Below are 15,879 nucleotides of genomic sequence, written 5' to 3' on the forward strand. Positions count from 1 at the left end.
CCATAGGGCCGGCCGCACCCCCCCTTGGATCCTTTATATACGGAGGCAAGGGGGCACCCTAGAACACACAAGTTGATCCTCGTGATTGTTCCTTAGCCGTGTGCGGTGCCCCCTGCCACCATATTCCACCTCGATCATATCGTTGTAGTGCTTAGGCGAAGCCCTGCGTCGGTAGAACATCATCATCGTCACCACGCCGTTGTGCTGATGGAACTCATCCCCGAAGCTTTGCTGGATCGGAGCCCGGGGAGCGTCATCGAGCTGTACGTGTGCTAAGAACTCGGAGGTGCCGGAGTAACGGTGCTTGGATCGATCGGATCGGGAAGACGTACGACTACTTCCTCTACATTGCGTCAACGCTTCCGCTGTTGATCTACAAGGGTACGTAGATCATACTCTCCCCTCTCGTTGCTATGCATCACCATGATCTTGCGTGTGCGTAGGAAATTTTTTGAAATTACTACGTTCCCCAACAGTGGCATCCGAGCCTAGGTTTTATATGTTGATGTTATATGCACGAGTAGAACACAAGTGAGTTGTGGGCGATATAAGCCATACTGCTTACCAGCATGTCATACTTTGGTTCGGCGGTATTGTTGGACGAAGCGGCCCGGACCGACATTACGCGTACGCTTACGCGAGACCGGTTCTCCCGACGTGCTTTGCACATAGGTGGCTTGCGGGTGACAGTTTCTCCAACTTTAGTTGAACTGAGTGTGGCTATGCCCGGTCCTTGCGAAGGTTAAAACAGCACCAAGTTGACAAACTATCGTTGTGGTTTTGATGCGTAGGTGAGATTGGTTCTTGCTTAAGCCCGTAGCAGCCACGTAAAACATGCAACAATAAAGTAGAGGACGTCTAACTTGTTTTTGGAGGGCATGTTGTGATGTGATATGGTCAAGACATGATGCTAAATTTTATTGTATGAGATGATCATGTTTTGTAACCAAGTTATCGGCAACTGGCAGGAGCCATATGGTTGTCGCTTTATTGTATGCAATGCAATCGCAATGTAATGCTTTACTTTATCACTAAGCGGTAGCGATAGTCGTGGAAGCATAAGATTGGCGAGACGACAACGATGCTACGATGGAGATCAAGGTGTCGCGCCGGTGACGATGGTGATCATGACGGTGCTTCGGAGATGGAGATCACAGGCACAAGATGATGATGGCCATATCATATCACTTATATTGATTGCATGTGATGTTTATCTTTTATGCATCTTATCTTGCTTTGATTGACGGTAGCATTATAAGATGATCTCTCACTAATTATCAAGAAGTGTTCTCCCTGAGTATGCAGCGTTGCAAAAGTTCTTCGTGCTGAGACACCACGTGATGATCGGGTGTGATAGGCTCTACGTTCAAATACAACGGATGCAAAACAGTTGCACACGCGGAATACTCAGGTTATACTTGACGAGCCAAGCATATACAGATATGGCCTCGGAATATGGAGACCGAAGGGTCGAGCGTGAATCATATAGTAGATATGATCAACATAGTGATGTTCACCAATGAAACTACTCCATCTCACGTGATGATCGGACATAGTTTAGTTGATTTGGATCACGTGATCACTTAGAGGATTAGAGGGATGTCTATCTAAGTGGGAGTTCTTAAGTAATTTGATTAATTGAACTTAAATTTATCATGAACTTAGTACCTGATAGTATCTTGCTTGTTTATGTTTGATTGTAGATAGATGGCTCGTGCTGTTGTTCCGTTGAATTTTAATGCGTTCCTTGAGAAAGCAAAGTTGAAAGATGATGGTAGCAATTACACGGACCGGGTCCGTAACTTGAGGATTATCCTCATTGCTGCACAGAAGAATTACGTCCTGGAAGCACCGCTGGGTGCCAGGCCTGCTGCTGGAGCAACATCAGATGTTATGAACGTCTGGCAGAGCAAAGCTGATGACTACTCGATAGTTCAGTGTGCCATGCTTTACGGCTTAGAATCGGGACTTCAACGACGTTTTGAATGTCATGGAGCATATGAGATGTTCCAGGAGTTGAAGTTAATATTTCAAGCAAATGCCCGAATTGAGAGATATGAAGTCTCCAATAAGTTCTATAGCTGCAAGATGGAGGAGAACAGTTCTGTTAGTGAGCATATACTCAAAATGTCTGGGTATAATAATCACTTGATTCAGATGGGAGTTAATCTTCCAGATGATTGCGTCATTGACAAAATTCTCCAATCACCGCCACCAAGCTACAAGAGCTTCGTGATGAACTATAATATGCAAGGGATGAACAAGACTATTCCCGAGCTCTTCGCAATGCTGAAAGCTGCGGAGGTAGAAATCAAAAGGAGCATCAAGTGTTGATGGTCAACAAGACCACTAGTTTCAAGAAAAAGGGCAAAGGGAAGAAGAAGGGGAACTTCAAGAAGAACGGCAAACAAGTTGCTGCTCAAGAGAAGAAACCCAAGTCTGGACCTAAGCCTGAAACTGAGTGCTTCTACTGCAAGCAGACTGGTCACTGGAAGCGGAACTGCCCCAAGTATTTGGCGGATAAGAAGGATGGCAAGGTGAACAAAGGTATATGTGATGTACATGTTATTGATGTGTACCTTACTAATGCTCACAGTAGCACCTGGGTATTTGATACTGGTTCTGTTGCTAATATTTGCAACTTGAAACAGGGACTACGGATTAAGCGAAGATTGGCCAAGGACGAGGTGACGATGCGCGTGAGAAACGGTTCCAAAGTCGATGTGATCGCGGTCGGCACGCTACCTCGACATCTACCTTCGGGATTAGTATTAGATCTAAATAATTGTTATTTGGTGCCAGCGTTGAGCATGAACATTATATCTGGATCTTGTTTAATGCGAGACGGTTATTCATTTAAATCAGAGAATAATGGTTGTTCTATTTATATGAGTAATATCTTTTATGGTCATGCACCCTTGAAGAGTGATCTATTCTTGTTGAATCTCGATAGTAGTGATACACATATTCATAATGTTGAAACCAAAAGATGCAGAGTTGATAATGATAGTGCAACTTATTTGTGGCACTGCTGTTTAGGTCATATCGGTGTAAAGCGCATGAAGAAACTCCATACTGATGGACTTTTGGAACCACTTGATTATGAATCACTTGGTACTTGCGAATCGTGCCTCATGGGCAAGATGACTAAAACACCGTTCTCCGGTACTATGGAGAGAGCAACAGATTTGTTGGAAATCATACATACAGATGTATGTGGTCTGATGAATATTGAGGCTCGTGGCGGATATCGTTATTTTCTCACCTTCACAGATGGCTTAAGCAGATATGGGTATATCTACTTAATGAAACATAAGTCTGAAACATTTGAAAAGTTCGAATTTCAGAGTGAAGTTGAAAATCATCGTAACAAGAAAATAAAGTTTCTACGATCTAATCGTGGAGGAGAATATTTGAGTTACGAGTTTGGTGTACATTTGAAAAATTATGGAATAGTTTCGCAACTGACGCCACCCGGAACACCACAGCGTAATGGTGTGTCCGAACGTCATAATCGTATTTTACTAGATATGGTGCGTTCTATGATGTCTCTTACTGATTTACCGCTATCGTTTTGGGGATACGCTCTAGAGACGGCCGTATTCACGTTAAATAGGGCACCATCAAAATCCGTTGAGACGACGCCTTATGAACTGTGGTTTGGCAAGAAACCAAAGTTGTCGTTTCTGAAAGTTTGGGGCTGCGATGCTTATGTGAAAAAGCTTCAACCTGATAAGCTCGAACCTAAATCGGAGAAATGTGTCTTCATAGGATATCCAAAAAAACTATTGGATACACCTTCTATCACAGATCCGAAGGCAAGACTTTTGTTGCTAAATTCAGAAACTTTCTGGAGGAGTTTCTCTCGAAAGAAGTGAGTGGGAGGAAAGTAGAACTTGACGAGGTAACTGTACCTGCTCCCTTATTGGAAAGTAGTACATCACAGAAAACTGTTTCTGCGACACCTACACCAATAAGTGAGAAAGTTAATGATAATGATCATGAAACTTTAGGACAAGATACTACTGAACCTCGTAGATCAACCATAGTGAGATCCGCACCAGAATGGTACGGTAATCCAGTTCTGGAAGTCATGCTACTAGATCATGATGAACCTACGAACTATGAAGAAGCGATGGTGAGCCCAGATTCCGCAAAATGGCTTGAAGCCATGAAATCTGAGATGGGATCCATGTATGAGAACAAAGTATGGACTTTGGTTGACTTGCCCGATGATCGGCAAGCAATTGAGAATAAATGGATCTTCAAGAAGAAGACTGACGCTGACGGTAATATTACTGTCTACAAAGCTCGACTTGTCGCAAAAGGTTTTCGACAAGTTCAAGGGGTTGACTACGATGAGACCTTCTCACCCGTAGTGATGCTCAAGTCTGTCCGAATCATGTTAGCAATTGCCGCATTTTATGATTATGAAATTTGGCAGATGGATGTCAAAACTGCATTCCTGAATGGATTTCTGGAAGAAGAGTTGTATATGATGCAACCGGAAGGTTTTGTCGATCCAAAGGGAGCTAACAAAGTGTGCAAGCTCCAGCGATCCATTTATGGACTGGTGCAAGCCTCTCGGAGTTGGAATAAATGCTTTGATAGTGTGATCAAAGCATTTGGTTTTATACAGACTTTCGGAGAAGCCTGTATTTACAAGAAAGTGAGTGGGAGCTCTATAGCATTTCTAATATTAGATGTGGATGACATATTGCTGATTGGAAATGATATAGAATTTCTGGATAGCATAAAGGGATACTTGAATAAGAGTTTTTCAATGAAAGACCTCGGTGAAGCTGCTTACATACTAGGCATAAAGATCTATAGAGATAGATCAAGACGCCTAATTGTACTTTCACAAAGCACATACCTTGACAAGATTTTGAAAAAGTTCAAAATGGATCAAGCAAAGAAAGGGTTCTTGCCTATGTTACAAGGTGTGAAGTTGAGTCAGACTCAATGCCCGACCACTGCAGAAGATAGAGAGAAAATGAAAGATGTTCCCTATGCTTCAGCCATAGGCTCTATCATGTATGCAATGCTGTGTACCAGACCTGATGTGTGCCTTGCTATAAGCTTAGCAGGGAGGTACCAAAGTAATCCAGGAGTGGATCACTGGACAGCGGTCAAGAACATCCTGAAATACCTGAAAAGGACTAAGGATATGTTTCTCATTTATGGAGGTGACAAAGAGCTCATCGTAAATGGTTACGTTGATGCAAGCTTTGACACTGATCCGGACGATTCTAAATCGCAAACCGGATACGTGTTTACATTAAACGGTGGAGCTGTCAGTTGGTGCAGTTCTAAACAAAGCGTCGTGGCGGGATCTACGTGTGAAGCGGAATACATAGCTGCTTCGGAAGCAGCAAATGAAGGAGTCTGGATGAAGGAGTTCATATCCGATCTAGGTGTCATACCTAGTGCATCGGGTCCAATGAAAATCTTTTGTGACAATACTGGTGCAATTGCCTTGGCAAAGGAATCCAGATTTCACAAGAGAACCAAACACATCAAGAGACGCTTCAATTCCATCCGGGATCTAGTCTAGGTGGGAGACATAGAGATTTGCAAGATACATACGAATCTGAATGTAGCAGACCCGTTGACTAAGCCTCTTCCACGAGCAAAACATGATCAGCACCAAGGCTCCATGGGTGTTAGAATCATTACTGTGTAATCTAGATTATTGACTCTAGTGCAAGTGGGAGACTGAAAGGAAATATGCCCTAGAGGCAATAATAAAGTTATTATTTATTTCCTTATATCATGATAAATGTTTATTACTCATGCTAGAATTGTATTAACCGGAAACATAATACATGTGTGAATACATAGACAAACAGAGTGTCACTAGTATGCCTCTACTTGACTAGCTCGTTAATCAAAGATGGTTATGTTTCCTAACCATAAACAAAGAGTTGTTATTTGATTAACGGGATCACATCATTAGTTGAATGATCTGATTGACATGACCCATTCCATTAGCTTAGCACCCGATCGTTTAGTTTGTTGCTATTGCTTTCTTCATGACTTATACATGTTCCTATGACTATGAGATTATGCAACTCCCGTTTGCCGGAGGAACACTTTGTGTGCTACCAAACATCACAACGTAACTGGGTGATTATAAAGGTGCTCTACAGGTGTCTCCAAAGGTACATGTTGGGTTGGCGTATTTCGAGATTAGGATTTGTCACTCCGATTGTCGGAGAGGTATCTCTGGGCCCTCTCGGTAATGCACATCACATAAGCCTTGCAAGCATTGCAACTAATGAGTTAGTTGAGAGATGATGTATTACGGAACGAGTAAAGAGACTTGCCAGTAACGAGATTGAACTAGGTATTGGATACCGACGATCGAATCTCGGGCAAGTAACATACCGATGACAAAGGGAACAACGTATGTTGTTATGCGCTCTGACCGATAAAGATCTTCATAGAATATGTAGGAGCCAATATGGGCATCCAGGTCCCGCTATTGGTTATTGACCGGAGATATGTCTCAGTCATGTCTACATTATTCTCGAACCGTAGAGTCCGCACGCTTAACGTTACAATGACAGTTATTATGAGTTTATGCATTTTGATGTACCGAAGTTAGTTCGGAGTCCCGGATGTGATCACGGATATGACGAGGAGTCTCGAAATGGTCGATACATAAAGATTGATATATTGGATGACTATATTCGGACACCGGAAGCGTTCCGGGGAAGTTTCGGATAAAACCGGAGCACCGGGGGGTTACCGGAACCCCCCGGGGGGTTAATGGGCCTCATGGGCCTAAAGTGGAGAAGAGGAAGGGGCTGCCAGGGCAGGCCGCGCGCCCCCTCTCCCCCTAGTCCGAATTGGACAAGGAGGGAGGGGCGGCGCCCCCTCTTTCCTCCTCTCCCTCCACCTCTCCTACTTGGACAAGGAAAGGGGGGGGGGAAGTCCTACTCCCGATAGGAGTAGGACTCCTCCTGCGCGCCTCCATAGGGCCGGCCGCACCCCCCCTTGGATCCTTTATATACGGAGGCAAGGGGGCACCCTAGAACACACAAGTTGATCCTCGTGATTGTTCCTTAGCCGTGTGCGGTGCCCCCTGCCACCATATTCCACCTCGATCATATCGTTGTAGTGCTTAGGCGAAGCCCTGCGTCGGTAGAACATCATCATCGTCACCACACCGTTGTGCTGACGGAACTCATCCCCGAAGCTTTGCTAGATCGGAGCCCGGGGAGCGTCATCGAGCTGTACGTGTGCTAAGAACTCGGAGGTGCCGGAGTAACGATGCTTGGATTGGTCGGATCGGGAAGACGTACGACTACTTCCTCTACGTTGCGTCAACGCTTCCACTGTTGATCTAGAAGGGTACGTAGATCATACTCTCCCCTCTCGTTGCTATGCATCACCATGATCTTGCGTGTGCATAGGAAATTTTTTAAAATTACTACGTTCCCCAACACAAGTATCAAGCCAGAAGTACGTATCAGTGCCAGAGTTTGTGAGTACAGAAGAGATGGCATGGAGTGCTGGCAGCTGTTGATTTATTGTTCGACAAATAAAGGAGTGGCTATTTTGTGGAGCAATGAGGGCATTTGGGTGTTGTAAGGCGATTCAGTCTAACCAAAGTGTTGTGTCTGGTAAGAGAGCTTTTACAGCAAATTTCATAAGTAGGCATTTGTTTTGCTGATGAAGATTTTTTAGGCCTAGACCACCACAGTTCTTTGGTTTACACACATTTTTCCAGGCAACTAAGCATTGAGCACCAGTGCAAGTTTCTTCCGCAGCCCAAAAGAAGGCTTGTCGAATAGAGTCTAGGGTTTTTAGAACACTCTTGGGAATGGGGAAGACTGACATGAAGTAGACTAGAAGGGAGTCGAGGACAGCCGATAATAGGATGAGCCTATCCCCTTTGGAGAGGATTTTTGCGCGCCAACCCGTCAAGAATTTACGGCAACGTTCGATGATCGGTAGGAAGACATTTGTAGGTAGTCGTGTGGGTGTTAGGGGAAGGCCTAGGTAGATCTGCGGAAAGGTTGAGGTTGGGCATTGCAAGGTGGAGGCAATGGAGTCTCTCATGGCAGTGCTAACGTGCATGAGTATGAATGTTGTTTTTGTGAAGTTGATAGTGAGGCCAGTGGCCATGGCGAAATCGTGAAGGATGTTTTTTAACTGCTGAGCAGCGGCATTGGATGCCTTGGCGATGATGAGGGTGTCGTCAGCATATTGTAAGACGGTTGGCGGGAGATGTGAGAACAGGGGGTGACTGAGGTGAGCTAGGTCGCAGTCTTGCTGGATCATTTGTTGTAGGAGATCAGCAACGATGATGAAGAGGTAGGGCGAGATAGGGTCACCCTGTCTGAGCCCATTTTTGCAATTTATCCATTTTCCGGGGATCCCATTCAACATGACGGCAGTTTTCCCGGTTGCTAGGAGGTCATGAACCCATGATGAGAATTTTGGCGGGAAGCCGCGACAGCGTAAGATGGAAGCAAGAGAGTCCCAAGAGAGGGAGTCGAAGGCTTTGCTAAAGTCCAATTTAATGACCATGGTTGGGGCTTTTCTGGTATGGCATGCACCTATGAAGTCTGCAGCGAAGATAAAGTTTTCAGCTATGCTACGCCCTGGAATGAAACCAGTTTGGTTGCCATGGACAAGCAGTGGTATTATTGGTTTTAGTCTGTTGGTAAGCACTTTTGCAACGGCTGGAGAGCTCAGTAACGAGCGTGCAACGGTGACAGTGGCGATGGCAGACTGCAGCATGCACCAAGTGAAGGCTGCTGGAAGGGGTTGGGGGTGCACGGCGTTGCTCGAAGGAAGGGGGAGCAGCTGAGGCAAGAGCTAGCGGCGTGGAAGAAACGCTAGTGGCACCTGGCAGCCTCCCCCAACTGAGGAGGATGAGGCAAGCGCTTGTATGCTTGTAGGTGTACTGATTGATTTTGGGTCCATGCAATTGAAAATTGATGGTCTGTTGGATGATTTCATTCACATGAAGCAAGATAAGATTTCTTCAGAATGAAGAAAAATTATATGATCGAGATTTCCATTGCTATGAGAGGGTGTTTCGCAGCAAATAAGGTGCGGGACAAATAAGGTGTGATGGCTCTTTTATGCAAATTTTATACTTGATAGTGAATTTTAATACACTTCCAAGACCTCTTTGACATGTGCTTTCAACAAATTATATACTACTGCGTTCACATGTTATATTTGTGGGATTTTTCTCTTTTCAGTTGGACCATCATACCTTATTTTTGGGCTGTTTTAATAGACTAATAAATATTACTGCTCTAGCGAGTAAGTAAACATCCAACAAGCAGGATAATAATTTCTTTGACCAACCTGGCTTCCTTCTTTATTGCATAAAGTAAACATCTTACATATATCATCATTGTAAGCTCTTTGAACAAAGGAGAAAGGAAAAGTGGTCACTGTGAATCAACCATACATTGATCTTCACAAGGAAGAAAGGAAAAGCAAAAAGGACTCATGCCAAGTTTTGGGGAAAATGACCAAGATGAAATCGAATCAAAGAATCCTCTCTCCACGGAGCTAAGGGCATCTCCAGCCGCGCCTTCAGGAAGGCCTCCTCAGGCGATTTTTTCGCGCCGACGCCAAAAAACGGCCCAGTCGCACCTCCAAGAGCCCGATTTTCGCCGGCCTGGGCCGAAAACAGCGCCGGCGGACCCAGGCCGAACCCGGCGCGCTGGGGGGGGGGGGCGCCCGGGGGCGCTGGGGCGAACTGTTTTGGCGCGAAACAGCCGCGGGCCCGCCGCGTCAGCGACACGGCGCCTCGTCTTCCCCCAACGGCCTCGGTTCCCGCGGGGAATCAATGCCAAGGCTGCCGCCGGTCAGCCTTGCCATTGATTCCTCACGGGCGGCGCGTCACGGGACGGCGCGCCGACGCCTCCCCTCCCTTGCACGCGTACACACGGGGGCGGCGCGGCTATATAGCCGGTGGCCTGCACTCGCCTGTGCCCACACCAGCCCCGCCCCTCGCCGCCGCCCAGCTCCTCCCTCTCCCTACCTCTCCCGAGCGCCGCCGCCCAGCCCCTTCCTCTATCTCTCTACCTCTCTCGAGCCCGTCCCCATGGCGGAACGCTACCCCGGAGACGAGGCGGCGGCCAACGGCTTCGGCCACCGTTCGCTCCGTGAACAGGAGTCTTGGCTCCTGTTCCAGGCGAACATCCCGGCGCCGCCGGACATGCGCGCCGAGCCGACAGGGTGGAGGCTCAGCGCCGGGGGAGTGCCGATTCCCCCGTTGCCCGACGCCGTGGCGAAGCCGACGTACTTCGCCGAGGAAGTCGAGGTCGTGCGCGCCTCCCTCACCGACGCCCAACTCTCCCTCCCCCAGTACGCCGCCGACAACCACGCGGCTTGGGCGGCGTATTTCGAGCGCCGCCAGTAGCAGCGTTTGGCGTCCATCAACGGCGCGCCGGTGGTTGGCGGCCGACAGAACATCGAGGGGCGCCACCTGTGGTGGGGCGTCCACGGCCGCACACTCGAGGGCGTGCTGACGTACCTCGAGGGCGGCAACGACCCGCCGTTGGCATACCCAGCGAGGGCGGCCGCCCCGGCGCAGCACCTACGCGCCGGGCCATGGGCGCCAAGGAGGTTCGGGTCCTCCTCCTCTTCTTCCTCCTCCCGATCTTCATCGCACTCCTCCGGCACTCCGGCCCTGCTCGGCGTCAAGGCCGAGCCCGCGGCGGAGACGCCGCTCGGCAGGCACACCCGCAGCGCTGGCATCGTCATCAACGAGGGCGGCTGGCGCGCCTCCTCGTCGGCTCCTCCTCCGCGCTTCGTCAAGCCAAAGACGGAGCCGGGGCTCGCATCGGTGAAGACGGAGCCGGGGCTTGCGCCGGTGAAGAAGGAGCCGGCCGCGCCGGTGACGACGGAGCTCGACAACGACGAAGTGGCCCTGGAATGGGCGCACAGGGACTCCATAGCGATGGAGAATGAGCGCCTGGAGAAGGCGAAGGAGCGCCAGCGCGCCGCCCTGCTTCGCTTCGCGGAACGTCGACGCGACCGCGACGAAGGTGGAGTCGTCGTCATCTGCAACAGCGACGACGACGACGACGATGCGCCGCCACCAGTCCGCCATGGCGACGCCGGGCAGGGGTCCAGCAGGGGCGTCCGCTTCAAGGAGGAGAAGGCCGACGACGACGATGGCGGCAACGACTTCAGCCCCTTTCTTTTTTAGATTAGGTTAATGTAATGAAAATGCGCGAATTTCGCCGAAATTTGCCATGTTTGGCCGAAATTTAACTAGTTTTTATCATAACTTCGCCGAACGGTTCTTTTTTTATTATTTTAATACGCGCCTGGGGACGGCCCTGGGGGCCGACGGCTGGGGACCGACTCGCCCCCAGGGCCATTTTTTGCGCCGGCTCACCCCCAGGCGGCGCTTTTAGACGCCCCCTGGGGGGCCAACGGCTGGAGATGCCCTAACATGTTGTCATGCCGGCAGCGGAACAGTGTCATGGCTATTTTAGACATATATAAGATGGCACACTTAGAAAGTTTAGAGGGCTAGATCTACAACTTAGAGATATGCATCATTAGTTTTTTTTTAAAGAGCCCTCCAGCAGTAGGAGGATCCCTTCAAAAATTAGCGTATGCTGCTATTTGCGGCGTGCACACGTTATTCTTTAGTTGCTATACAGACCGAAGGCTATACTTCCTCGGTGTTATTAAGAATAGAACTCTACAACTTGTGAGCTCAAGGGACCACATGAACTGAGGAATAGTGTAGGGTAGTGTCTCAGTTGGCCATGTCGTCGAGACACCCGCCTAGTGTCCCAAATGTGCTTAACATGGTACTGGTGTGAGTTCGTACATTCATATGGATGGGCGTCTTTGTGTGTACATTAACGTTTGTTGTATTATGTTTTGAAAAAAGACAAAACATGTTGATATCAGAAGCGCACTTATTTGTGATGATGGGGAAGTACTACTAGATATACCAATCTTTTTATACAAACATAAACAACCGGGCCATTGCCATGGAATAGAAACACGGACGGGAATTATGTAAGGATGTAAGCGGGGCGGGCTGTAGATATTCTGCATCACCTCTTTCGGTATGTGTGCCCTAACCAAGAATGCGCGCATACAACCATCAAATTCCACAAACATCTAAATGATGCATTAATGTAATCCTCCAAAATTGATGGTTCTTTCCGTCTCAAAAATATTCAAGTGTTGGAGGAACCCACTCACTAGTAGAAAACAGGGCTTTGGTCCAGACCTAACTAGTTCATTAGTCCCGGTTCAGTCACGAACTGAAACCAATGTGGCATACGTCCCGGTTTGTGAGCTCAGGAAGCCGGCCGAGCCTCGTGGGGCATTGGTCCCGGTTCGTCTGAACCCTTTGGTCCCGGTTCCAGACACGAATTGGGACCAGTGGGCCTCGCTCCTGGCCCACATTCATTGGTCCCGATCAGGGCCGGCCCTGAAGGGGGGGGGGGGGGCAGGAGGGGCGGCCGCCCCGGGCCCCCACCTTACAGGGGCCCCCACGCCTAGTATGCATGCATTCAGCCGGTAGCCCATGGCCTAATTTTTCGCTGCTGTAACGTGCGATTGTCAGCCTGTAAGGAAATCGCATAGTCAAAGGGCACACGTTACGGGAGCCCGGGAGCAATCTACGGTCGTCCTGTCAACTTCTTTTGCTCGTTTCCTAAGATCTGCCTTCGCTCGTGGCCTATCGATGTAACTACGTGACTACGATTTACCTGAACGCGACGAAAGCGGCAATCGGCGGCGGCTACGATGCAGAGATCGGAGATTGTCGTCCAACCGAGAGATTGTTACTCTAGTGCTCCTGCTTGGCGCCTCTTTGTGTTGTGATCTGATCTGATCGCCTAGGGCTCTAGGGGTCTCCTTGGATCCAACCAGGGCATCAATCGATCAACAGTTAACCACTTCTTGTCTTGCCGGCCGGAACCTTTGTACATACACAGGTAATACCATCAATCGCTAATTCGTTATCTATATAGGTCAATTATATTAAGATATTTCATTATAATTGGTTTGTGGATCTTCTGCATGTTTTGGATTTCAGAACTATGGAAAGGATTTGTGTATGAGTTGATAAAATCATAAAGAGGAGCCATTGATATTTTTTTTGAGAATACCACCGACGCTTGGACGAATATAGAGTTTGCGACAGTAGCTACGGATGGGGCAGCTATTGGAATACAGGGAGAAAAATACGAATGTAAGTGACCCTGAGAACAAACTTAACACATTGGATGCACGGCACAGTCCGCCGGTTAATTTTAGGTTAACTTTGCATCATATGTTGCGTTGCATCGAGGAATGTAGAATTATATTAAGGTAATATGTACAACTTATGTGACATAAATATTACTTTTAGATGCATTCAAGTGTTAATTTGTAACAGTCCCATATGTAACAGAAATAGCCAATGTGCCTTTGGTCCCATTGCATCCCAACTGATTTTTTATTTTAAAAGTAATGAGAAGAGTAAAAAAGCAAACTTTTATTTTAACAAAGATGACTTTGCGTAGTACTATATAAATGCATGAAAAGTTTCACGAAGGAATGACTACTATGGTATCGTGTACAAAAAAAACAAAATTGACAGTACTATATAAATTCTACCATTCACATTTTTTGGGCTTGCAATTATTTTTTCTGAGAATACCATGAGAGTCATTTCTGCCCGAAACTTTTCACATGAGTATTACACTAGACCATGTTAGTTACAAAACAATTTTAATTTTTTTGACTCCTTTAGTTTTTTAATATTTTTTTCCAATTCAGGTGCATTTGCCCTATGTTTCAAATATCCGCATCCTATATATATAATGATTGTTATTGTTATGGTGTTTGTATTAAGGGCCCCGAGTTTTAGTTTCGCCCCGGGCCCCTGAAATCTCAGGACCGGCCCTGGTCCCGGTTCGTGGCTTGAACCGGGACCAAATGGTGGCCTTTAGTCCCGGTTCTAGCCACGAACCGCGACTAATGAGGTGGCTATATATACCCCTTACCCGCGAGCAAAGCACTCCACTGCTCTATTTTTCTGGCCGGCGAGGGGAGAGCTTTGTGGTGCTCTAGCTCATCTCCTATGCACATGAGGTGTTCGATGAAATGCCCGAGCCACACTATTTAAGCTTTCTCCAAACTTTCCTCAAGATTTGTCTAGGTTTAGCGGTCCGTCAAGTCCTGTCCCCGTCTTCACCGCCGTTGATCGCCCGCGCCGATCTCGTCGCCGGCACCGCCGTGGTGAGCCTCTTGTTCCTATCTTCTTTCTAAAAAAAGATATTCGTACTTGAATGATTAGATAGATATTTGTCTAATTTTCTTACTTTTATTATATTTTGTCATTATATAGTGCGATGGTTTTGGTATCTGCCCCCATCGGCCCTCGTCTTGTATATGATTCGGATGTGGTATATATTATCTTTTATAACAATTTGGTTCATTTATTGTTTATGACAATTATGCCGACCAACGTGACATAGATTTTATTTATCTAGGAGGTATGTGAACCGGAAATTCCAACCGACCCTATTGTCGAGAAGTTAAATTTAGTTGAAGAATACACCAATTACTTGAAGGAAAAAATAAAAAAATTGAGCGGGAGAAGATGATATTGGAGTTGCATGTTGCGTATGTTGTCGATGATCACAAGATCAAGATGGATGCAATGCACTTGAAGATTAGAAAATATGTCATTTATACCGAGGCTTGGTATCATTATGTCGTTGGATCAATTGTTACCTTGGTTGCGATTATGATTGCATTTGTTGTTGCATTGAAATGTTTTACATAGTTTCAATGTATGATTTAATTAGATGCTCTGGAGAGCTATATGTTGTTCAATGAGAACTATGTATGTACTTTGGTTTCAATGTGATGATGAACTTCTATTAATTTGGTCACTTATCTATTCATGATGTTCTGTAATGATTTTTGACACACTTAATTATATATAATGCATATAGATGAACCGACAATGGATGTACGGTGACAGACACACCTCCGAGTACATTAAGGGCGTGCATAATTTTCTCGAAGTGGCTGAGGCAAACAAGCATAATGGTTTTATATGTTGTCCATGCCCTATATGTGGGAATACGAAGTCTTACTCTGACTGGAAAATCCTTCACCCCACCTGCTTGATAAGGGTTTCATGCCACACTATAATGTTTGGACCAAGCACGGAGAAATAGGGATTACGATGGAAGACAACAAAGAAGAAGAGGATGATGACAACTATGTACCCCCTAAATACGGTGATGCTGCAACGGGGGAAGCTGAAGATCAAGATGAACCAGATGATGTGCCCGATGATGATCTTCGCCGGGTCATTGTTGATGCAAAGAGACAATGCGAAAGTATAAAGGAGAAGCTGAAGTTTGATCGCATGTTAGAGGATCACAAAAAAGGGCTATACCCCAATTGCGAAGATGGCAACACAAAGCTCGGAACTGTATTGGAATTGCTGCAGTGGAAGGCAGAGAATGGTGTGCCTGACAAAGGATTTGAGAAGCTACTGAAAATATTGAAAAAGAAGCTTCCAAAGGATAAGGAATTGCCCGATAGTACGTACGCAGCAAAGAAGGTCGTATGCCCTCTAGGATTGGAGGTGCAGAAGATACATGCATGTGCTAATGACTGCATCCTCTACCGCGATGCTTACGAGGATTTGAACGCATGCCCGGTATGCGGTGCATTGCGGTATAAGATTAGACGAGATGACCCTGGTGATGTTGATGGCGAGCCCCCCAGGAAGAGGGTTCCTGCGAAGTGATGTGGTATGCTCCTATAATACCACGGTTGAAACGTCTGTTCAGAAACAAAGAGCATGCCAAGTTGATGCGAAGGCACAGAGAGGACCGTAAGAAAGACGAGAAGTTGAGA

The sequence above is a fragment of the Triticum urartu genome, chromosome 6A (genome assembly GCF_056163025.1).
Source record: "Triticum urartu cultivar PI428250 chromosome 6A, HENAU_Tu73, whole genome shotgun sequence".
NCBI lineage: Eukaryota > Viridiplantae > Streptophyta > Magnoliopsida > Poales > Poaceae > Triticum > Triticum urartu.